This window comes from Malania oleifera, chromosome 3, assembly GCF_029873635.1.
Source record: "Malania oleifera isolate guangnan ecotype guangnan chromosome 3, ASM2987363v1, whole genome shotgun sequence".
NCBI lineage: Eukaryota > Viridiplantae > Streptophyta > Magnoliopsida > Santalales > Ximeniaceae > Malania > Malania oleifera.
Genome location: NC_080419.1, coordinates 31,018,855 through 31,028,705, shown reverse-complemented (window position 1 = coordinate 31,028,705; position 9,851 = coordinate 31,018,855). Strand labels below are relative to the sequence as shown.

Below are 9,851 nucleotides of genomic sequence, written 5' to 3'. Positions count from 1 at the left end.
TTTTTTTTGGATTACGCATCGGGTTTCCACGTGTCCATTTTACAGTCCACATGACTAATCCCATGCCCTTTGAAGCCGACCCTATAACTCCAAAGGGAGGCAAATTTTAGGAATCCAGGGGTGCAAACGAACTTGGGAGGGTTTGAACACCTGACCTCGTAAGAGGCACTCCCGCAGCCCGCACTACCACCTGAACCACACCCTGGGGGTTTTCTTTCCTTTCTTTTGTCTTTCCTTTCTTTGTACTTAGTGCCTCACCCTGATAAGATGACCCGACTGCATGGCCAGGTCATATCTCATTTTTTTCTTTTTTTATTTTTTTTTCTTTTTTTCAAAGGTACACGAACAGCCCTCCATTTTCAAGACCAATTTTGACCCTTCTACAGCCCTTAGCTCTCAAAGCTCAAAACATGAAAGTTGTAGAGTTCTTTCTCATATTTTACAAAATTTTGAATCATCTCGATTGGAGCTCGGATGAGAAAGTTACACCTAGATTACGAAGAATTGTTGAAATAGTCCACAAAACGGCATATGGTAACTTCACGTCTGATTTAGACCTTGATGCAGCCAGTATTTTGCAAAACGCAAAACACGAAAATTGTATATCGTTTTCTTATCTTTCTATGGCATCTTGAATTATCTGAATCGAAGGTCATATGATAGAGTTACGCATAGATTGCAAAGTACCATCAGTTTTTAGCTTCCAACTGTTGCTCTACAATAAAAATAAATAAATAAATAAAAACACCAAAATTCATACATTACTCAATAAAACCCAAATTTATAAATAGAGAATAATGTTAGGATACTCAAAGTAATTAGGCATTTAAATAAAAAAATATAATTCGTAACGCATGAATTAAAACACCTAATTACGCAATTTTAGCGCGTAATCACACCTCCCAACTAAAGTTTTGCTAGTCCCTAACAAAAAACGTGAATGCAATTCAGGTTGGTGTCATACCAATTTCAATGAATGAATATACATGCAACACAACCATATCCTTTCACATACAGAAATATCACCAAATTACACACAAACTCATTCATACCCAATTCACGCAACTCCGAAGTAAGTCATTCATGCAAATCTCATCATTATATAGTCATTAAGAACAGTAAACTCACGTAAAATTAACCAGCGAGCACAATTCAAAGTTAATGTAGTCATATAAATTTGAGTATAAATAGGCAAAATCTTGAGGCATGTGTAATGTGTGTGACTCGTTGCACCTAGGATATCTGTAGACACCTAAAAAACTGTTGCTTTGACTCAACCTAACTAGTATACCCTCAAAAACACTCAAAAAGGATGGTTTCACTCGTCATATGTGAGGAGGAGTGTTATGATCAAACATCCCACATACTGTAAGGAACAAACGCTAAATGTACGGAGTGGACTAGTCTGAAAAGAATCTAGCCTATTTATGAGATGTCGGGTCCTTCACCCTAGCATCTTCTCAAATACTCACCATATGCAACCAAGGCCACCCTAGATCAACTTATTCACAAACCAAGCGTGAATACATCTGAGGCATTAGACGGGTGAAGAATCTTTATATGTGGATAACATGTGTCTTGTCCGTGACTTTTGTTATAGTTGTGTGAAGTTGGTATTAATCTTTCACCTCTTCTGCGGTATTTCTATTTCTCTTTTTCTTTCTTCTTCTCATTTTTCAATTTCTTTCTTTTCATGGTCAATTAGGACAATCATAACACTTCTTTTATTGTTTTCATACCACCCATATGCATTAAACTTGAACAAGAGTCCATGAAATAAGTCTATTTCTAGGGGTGGTTCGGCCTTCACATCGTAAGTAGGCTACAAGACCTAAGTTTCTATCTCCCCACTAGATGTCACCTCTAGGCTAACAATTCAAAAAACCAAGACTAGTGTACAAAGAGTATCCAAAAAAAATAAGGAAAGTTGAGTTTCATGAACTCTGAGTTGACGCCAAAACTCAAAAGAGCAAAAATGGCTCAACAGTACCTCACAAGGTGTCAAAGTCTCCACGAGCGCTTTCTCAGTGTTCACAAGGAACCCTAAGTGCTACAAGTAACGTGAACGTGTATTTTTTTTTTTTTTTTAGCCTCAAGAGACACCATGTAGATACAAGAGTTTATGTAACCAGATTAACACAATTGCACTACCAATCAATTTTCAATGAGTTACCATTCCTAGTTTAGCCATATAAATAGAAACTATACATAAATGACCCAAGTGTGTACTCCTAGGTTATATGCAAGTATATGAAGGGCATAAGTAGTGTCACGCATGGCCTAATCATCCATATTCACACCTTTTTTTTTTCTCAATGTTATTTAAAAATGAGAAAGATTGAAGAAAAGAAAGAAACTTCCCTGACTTATTGGTGAATCAGTAGAGGAATTAAGTTTTCAACTCTGTACTCGTGCCAAATAAACCTGCATCAAAAATCTAATTTATTCAAAAGTGCATAGATAAATTAATAAAGTAATAAAGATAAAAGAAATAAACAAAATAAAAACTCTTTGGGTTGCCTCCCATAAGTGCTTGTTTTAACGTCTCCAGCCAGACGTTTCAATCTTCATCAACTAGGATCTCCAAAAGGAATAAATGCACAGTTCCTCTCCATTTGTTCTCCATAATAGTGCTTCAATCTCTGACCATTAACTCTGAATATATTCCCTGGGAAGAGTTTTAATCGTGAGTTAAAGAGTAGAACCTGTTGTCCTGGAGCAAACTCACACCTAAGAATTTGTTTTTCATGCCACTTCTTCGTCTGCTCTTTATAGATTTGTGCATTTGCATACACATCACCTGAAAACGCATAGAGAAGATGATAAGGGAAATGTTTCAACTCTGGAGATCTAGGTTGCTGCATCTTTTCTTTAGAGATTACAGAATCCATCTTTGCTACCATAGGTTCAAGCCTCCCCACACGCTGCTGTGTTGTAATCTGCTGCAAGGATCATTCTAGGTGATTAACTTGTACATCTTTTTGAAAGACTTTTTCTACACCTTGCTGAATGAAATCTACCCGAAAGCAAGTGCTTGGATCTTTTGGGAATCTCATGTCTTGGTAGATGTTGAACATAACCTCTTCCTTGTCCACTCTAAAAGTTAACTCACCTTTTTGAACATCAATTAAAGCCCTTCCAGTGGCCAAGAATGGTTAGCCAAGATTTAGTGGAACTTCTTGGTCTTCCTCCATATCTAAAACCACAAAATTAGCAGGAAAAATAAATTTGTCCACCTTTACCAATACGTCTTCTATGATTCCACATGGATACTTGATGGATTGGTCTGCTAGTTGCAAAGAAATGGTTGTTCGTTTCATCTCTCCAAGTCCTAATTTCCTGCAAACAGAAAGTGGCATAAGATTAATACTAGCACCAAGATCACATAAAATTTTATCAAAAAATAAATTTACAATAGTGCAAGGCAAAGTAAAACTCCCTAGATCTTTTAATTTTTGAGGCAATTTCTTTTGAAGAATAGCACTACACTCCTCGGTAAGCTTCACTGTTTCGAACTTCTCCAACCTTCTTTTCTTTGAAATGATCTCTTTTAGGAATTTGACATAGTTTGGCATTTGTTCCAAGGCATCTGCAAAAGGAATATTTATGTGAATTTTCTTAAAAATATCCAAAATTTTGGAAAATTGCTTATCTAATTTTTTCTTTTGAAAGCGTTGAGGATAAGGAAGCAGAGTAGAGAGAATAGGAGAATTGTCAGGAAATGAAATTGTTGGAAGCGTGTCCATCTCTCTCGGTGTATCATCCACAATCTCCTCTTCTTCCCCTTTATTCTTGCTTCGGCCATTTTTTTCAGGTGTAAGTGTGGACATGGTTTTCCTTTCTGGTGATTTCTCAATTTCTCTTCCACTCCTAAGTGTGATGACATTGCATTGTTCCTTAGGATTCACTTCTGTGTTGCTAGGAAAAGTTCCTCTCTATTGGATATTTATAATCGTGGCCAGTTGCCCAATTTGTATTTCAAGATTCTTCATGGCGGCTCCCATGTTGTTACTATGAGTCTCGATGTTGTCCAACCGTGAATCAGTCTTTTTAAGCCTGGCTTTTGTCTCCTCAACAAAAGATATCATGGCATCCTCAAGTAACATCTTCTTCTCACCTTGATGACTCTCCAATCCAGCAGGAGGTTGCAGCACATTCCTTGTATTTCCATAAGACAAATTCTCATGATTTCAAAACCTTGGATGGTAATATTGTGGCAATGGATCACCATCATAATTGTAGTTCCAATTATTGATGTATTGAACATGTTCTTGACTCGCTCCAATGCTCGGATCTGTCCTACTTGTAGCTGCCACATATTCTGCACCTTGTGGTATCCTTTGGGTTGTCAAAGCCGAAATGTGATGGGATAGAGAAGCGACTTGAGCTAAAAGTGCAGCAAACGGCTCCAATTCATGAATTCCAGCAACTTTCTTAGCCATAGTTCTTTCAGTTGGCCATTGATAGTTATTTGAAACCATTTCTTCCAAAAGAAAAGTAGCACCCTCAGGTGTCTTTGACATCAAAGTTCCCCCAGATGCAGCATCAACTAAAGTCCGTGTTTGCCCATTCAACCCATTATAGAACATCTGAATCTGCAACCAATCCGGTAATCCATGTTGTGGGCAGCGTCGAATCAAATTTTTATACCTTTCCCATGCTTCATAAAGTGATTCAAAATCATGTTGCTTGAATTGACCAATCACACTCCTAAGTTGAGCTGTTTTTGTAGGTGGAAAGAATTTAGCTAGGAATTTTTCTGCCATGTCCTGCCAACTCATGATACTCCCCAGTTGTAGAGACTGTAGCCAACCTCTTGCTTTGTCCCTCAAAGAGAAATGGAATAATCGCAGTCTAATGGTGTCTTCAGTAACACCATTGATCTTCACAGTATCACAAATCTCCAGAAACATCGCCAAATGGATATTGGGATCATCAAGTGGTGATCCATTGAATTGGGCCTGCTGCACCATGCTGATTAATGCGGGTTTGAGCTCAAAATTGTTGGCATTAATGGGCTAGTGTCTGATACCCGAATAGTTGTCATTCACAACTGGCCGTACATAATCTTTCAAGGCGCGTGGCTACACATTATCTTGTCCGTTCTCCATGCCTAATACCCTCTTTTTCCTTTGTGCTCTAAGCGTTCTTTCAATCTCCGGATCAAAAGGAATAATTTCACGTGTTCTAGCCCTGCGCATCCAACATCAAAAAAACACACCAGAAATACAGAAAAAAATAATAATAAAATAAAACAAAAGAAACAAATAAAAATATAAAAATAAAATTCTAAATTAAAACCAAGATTACTTTGTATTGATATTGGCAAAAATAAGATAAACTCAATCCCCGGCAATGGCGCCAAAAACTTGATCGGTGCAAACTGCAAGTACACAGTATCGTAGTTTTATAATATAATGATGTGTAGAGTATTGTCCTCAGGGATTGATGTCTTAATTTTACCAAGTACCGAAATTTTACTAAGCTTAATTTTATTTAAACAAATTAATAATTTTAGACTGTGAAATTCAAACAAAGCTACTTTAAATAAACTATTCAAGAGAATTTAAAACTGGATACCGTGTGTCAAATTGATGATGGTGAAAATTTCTAGGAAACCGATTTCACCTAGTTTCTCACTATGCTTTACTCATTTAGCTAATTCGACTTCGTTTTCTCTGTTTGTTAGAAAATCACTAATTTTTCCAAAAGCTTCTTTCGATAGTCAATCAGAACATATTCCTATTTATTATTTAACATAAGAATATGCAAATTAATAATGCAAGAACGCAATAAGACCCTCGATTTTTAATGCTATATAGGTTCATACAAGTCTTTCGATCTCTATATTTACCTACGCTGAATTATCCAAGATCTATCCTATAATGCCCCCTTTCGGTAGCAAATCACAAGACTAAAATCATTTAATTAATTGTTAGTTAATTAAAAGCATTAGGCACAAAATAACTCAAATAAACATTAATGAAAACTACTTCAGATTAGCATCAAAGAGCAAGCATAGTTCGAAACTGGCTACATCGATTTCCTAAAATACAAAAATTTAGTTCATTCCGAAAATTAAATCCAACATAACAGATTTCACCATATTTTCTTCTATTTGGAGAGTATAGGAAAGATCAACACTCGCAACACCGCCGTCGCGTGTCATGAACACCCCGAACACTGCCGTTGTTTGCCGCCTTCCGATTCTGAAAAGAAATTATTGTTGCGTTTCTCCAACTCTCCTTTGCTGGCTGTGTGTGTATCCTCGCAACACCCCTAAAAGAAAACCACAAGAAAGCTCCTAAAAAATACTTTTTTAAAAAAAAATTGTGTGGTCCAACCTCCTTCGGTGTCTCGCCAAAAAAATAATTTTCTTTTTTTTCTCGTGTGGTGCGGCCTCAATCTCCAGCCCAGCGCACGCTGCCCCCCTCTTCTCTTCTTGCGCATGGCTCCCTCCAAAGAAACCTTCATCTTTGACTTTTTCATTCCTTTACTTTTGTCTTTCCTTTTTTGCTTTTCTTTCCTTTCTTTTGTCTTTCCTTTCTTTGTACCCAGCACCTCACCCGGCTGCATGGCCGGGCCATATCTCATTTTTTTATTTTTTTCTCTTTTTTCTTTTTTTTCAAAGGTACACGAACAGCCTCCATCTTCAAGACCGATTGCGACCCTTCTACAACCCTTAGCTCTTAAAGCTCAAAACATGAAAGTTGTAGAGCTCTTTTTCAGATTTTATCAAAATTTTGAATGGTCTCGATTGGAGTTTGGACGAGAAAGTTACACCCAAATTACCAAGAATTTTTAAAATAGTCCACAAAACAGCGTATGGTAACTTTACGTCTAATTTCGACCTTGATGCAGCCAATATTTTGCAAAACACAAAACACAAAAATTGTAGATCTTTTTCTTATCTTTTTACGAAATCTTGAATCATCTGAATCGGAGGTCAGATGAGAGAGTTACGCAAAGATTGCAAAGTACAGTCGATTTTTAGCTTCCAACAGTTGCTCTATAATAAAAAATAAAAAAATAAAAAAAAAATAAAAAATAAAAAAACACCAAAATTTCATACATTGCTCAATAAAACCCAAATTTATGAATAGAGCATAATGTTAGGATATTGAGAGTAATTAGGCATTTAAATAAAAATATATAATTCACAATGCATGAATTAAAACACCTAATTACACAATTTTATCACGTAATGACACCCCCCAACTAAAGTTTTGCTAGTCCCTAGCAAATAATGTGAACGCAATTCAGGTTGATGTCATACCAATTTCAATGAATGAATATACATGCAACACAACCATACCATTTCGCATACAGGAATATCACCAAATTACACACAAACTCATTCATACCCAATTCACGCAACTCCGAAGTAAGTCATTCATGCAAATATCATCATTATATAGCCATTAAGAACAGTAAACTCACGTAAAATTAACCAGCGAGCACAATTCAAAGTTAATGTAGTCATATAAATTCGAGTATAAATAGGCAAAATCTTAAGGCATTTGTAATGTGTGTGACTCATTACACCCATGATATCCATGGACACCAAAAGAACTGTCGCTTTGACTCGACCTAAATGGTATACCCTCAAAAACACTCAAAAAGGATGGTTTCACTCGTCGTATTTGAGGAGGAGTGTCATAATCAAACATCTCACATACTTCAAGGAACAAACGCTAAATGTACGGAGTGGACTAGTCTAAAATGATCCAGCCTATTTATGAGGTGTCAAGTCCTTCACCCTAACATCTTCTCACCTACTCGCCATATCCAACCAAGGCCACCCTAGATCAACTTATTCACAAATCAAGCGTGAATACATCTGAGGCATTAGGCGGGTGAAGAATCTTCATATGTGGATAACATGTGTCTTGTCCATGACTTTTGTTGTAGTTGTGTGGAGCAGGTATTAATCTTTCACCTCTTCTGCGATATTTCTATTTCTCTTTTTCTTTCTTCTTCTCATTTTTCAATTTCTTTCTTTTCATGGTCAATTAGGACAATCATAACACTTCTTTTATTATTTTCATACCATCCATGTGCATTAAACTCGAACAAGAGTCCATGAAATAAGTCTATTTCTAGGGGTGGTTTGGCCTTCACATCTTGAGTAGGCTACAAGACCTAAGTTTCTATCTCCCCAATAGATGTCACCTCTAGGCTAACAATTCAAAAAACCAAGACTAGTGTACAAAGAGTATCCAAAAAAAATAGGGAAAGTTGAGTTTCATGAACTCTGAGTTGACGTCAAAACTCAAAAGAACGATAAATGCCTCAACAGTACCTCACAAGGTGTCAAAGCCTCCACGGGCACTCTCTCAGTGTTCACAAGGAACCCTAAGTGCTACAAGTCACATGAACGTGTTTTTTTTTTTTAGCCTCAAGAGATACCATGTAGATACAAGAGTTTATGTAGCCAGATTAACACAATTGCACTACCAAATGAACTTTCAATGAGTTACCATTCCTAGTTTAGCCATATAAATAGAAACTACACATAAATGACCCAAGTGTGTACTCCTAGGTTATATGCAAGTATATGAAGGGCATAAGTAGTGTCACGCATGGCCTAATCATCCATATTCACACCTTTTTTTTTCTCAATGTTATTCAAAAATGAGAAAGATTGAAGAAAAGAAAGAAACTTCCCTGACTTATTGGTGAATCCGTAGAGGAATTAAGTTTTCAACTCTGTACTCGTGCCAAATAAACCTGCATCAAAAATCTAATTTATTCAAAAGTGCATAGATAAATTAATAAAGTAATAAAGATAAAAGAAATAAACAAAAGAAAAACTCTTTGGGTTGCCTCCCATAAGCGCTTGTTTTAACGTCTCCAGCCAGACGTTTTAATCTTCATCAACCAGGATCTCCAAGAGGAATAAATGCACAGTTCCTCTCCATTTGTTCTCCATAATAGTGCTTCAATCTCTGAACATTAACTCTGAATATATTCCCTGGGAAGAGTTTTAATCGTGAGTTGAAGAGTAGAACCTGCTGTCCTGGAGCAAACTCACGCCTAAGAATCTGTTTTTCATGCCACTTCTTCGTCTGCTCTTTGTAGATTTGTGCATTTTCATACGCATCACCTGAGAACGCATAGTGAAGATGCTCAGGGAATTGTTTCAACTCTAGAGATATAGGTTGCTGCATCTTTTCTTTAGGGATTGCAGAATCCGTCTTTGCTACCATAGGTTCAAGCCTCCCCACACGCTACTGTGTTGTCATCTGCTGCAAAGATTGTTCTAGGTGATCAGCTTCTACATCTTTTTGAAAGACTTTTTCTATATCTTGCTAAATGATATCTACCCAAAAGCAAGTGCTTGGATCTTCTGGGAATCTCATGTCTTGGTAGATGTTGAACATAACCTCTTCCTTGTCCACTCTCAATGTTAACTCACCCTTTTGAACATCAATTAAAGCCCTTCCAGTGGCCAAGAATGGTCGTCCAAGAATTAGTGGAACTTCTTGGTCTTCCTCCACATCTAACACCACAAAATCAGCAGGAAAAATAAATTTGTCCACCTTTACCAATACGTCTTCTATGATTCCACGTGGATACTTGATGGATCGGTCTGCTAGTTGCAAAGAAATGGTTGTTTGTTTCATTTCTCCAAGTCCCAATTTCCTGCAAACAGAAAGTGGCGTAAGATTAATACTAGCACCAAGATCACATAAAACTTTATCAAAAAATAAATTTCCAATAGTGCAAGGCAAAGTAAAACTCCCTGGATCTTTTAATTTTTGAGGCAATTTCTTTTGAAGAATAGCACTACACTCCTCGGTAAGCTTCACTGTTTAGGACTTTGCCAAAATTTTTGCAAAATGTCTAGG

At 36.8% G+C, this 9,851-nt stretch overlaps 1 non-coding gene across 1 annotated transcript; it reads left to right on the top strand.

Annotated features, from left to right (window-relative positions):
* Nucleotides 1-4,611: 4,611 nt before the first annotated feature.
* On the top strand, nucleotides 4,612-4,718 carry LOC131152464 (small nucleolar RNA R71). The gene has a single exon (XR_009135965.1). It is a non-coding gene; the product is annotated as a small nucleolar RNA R71 (small nucleolar RNA).
* The last annotated feature ends 5,133 nt before the right edge of the window (nucleotides 4,719-9,851 follow it).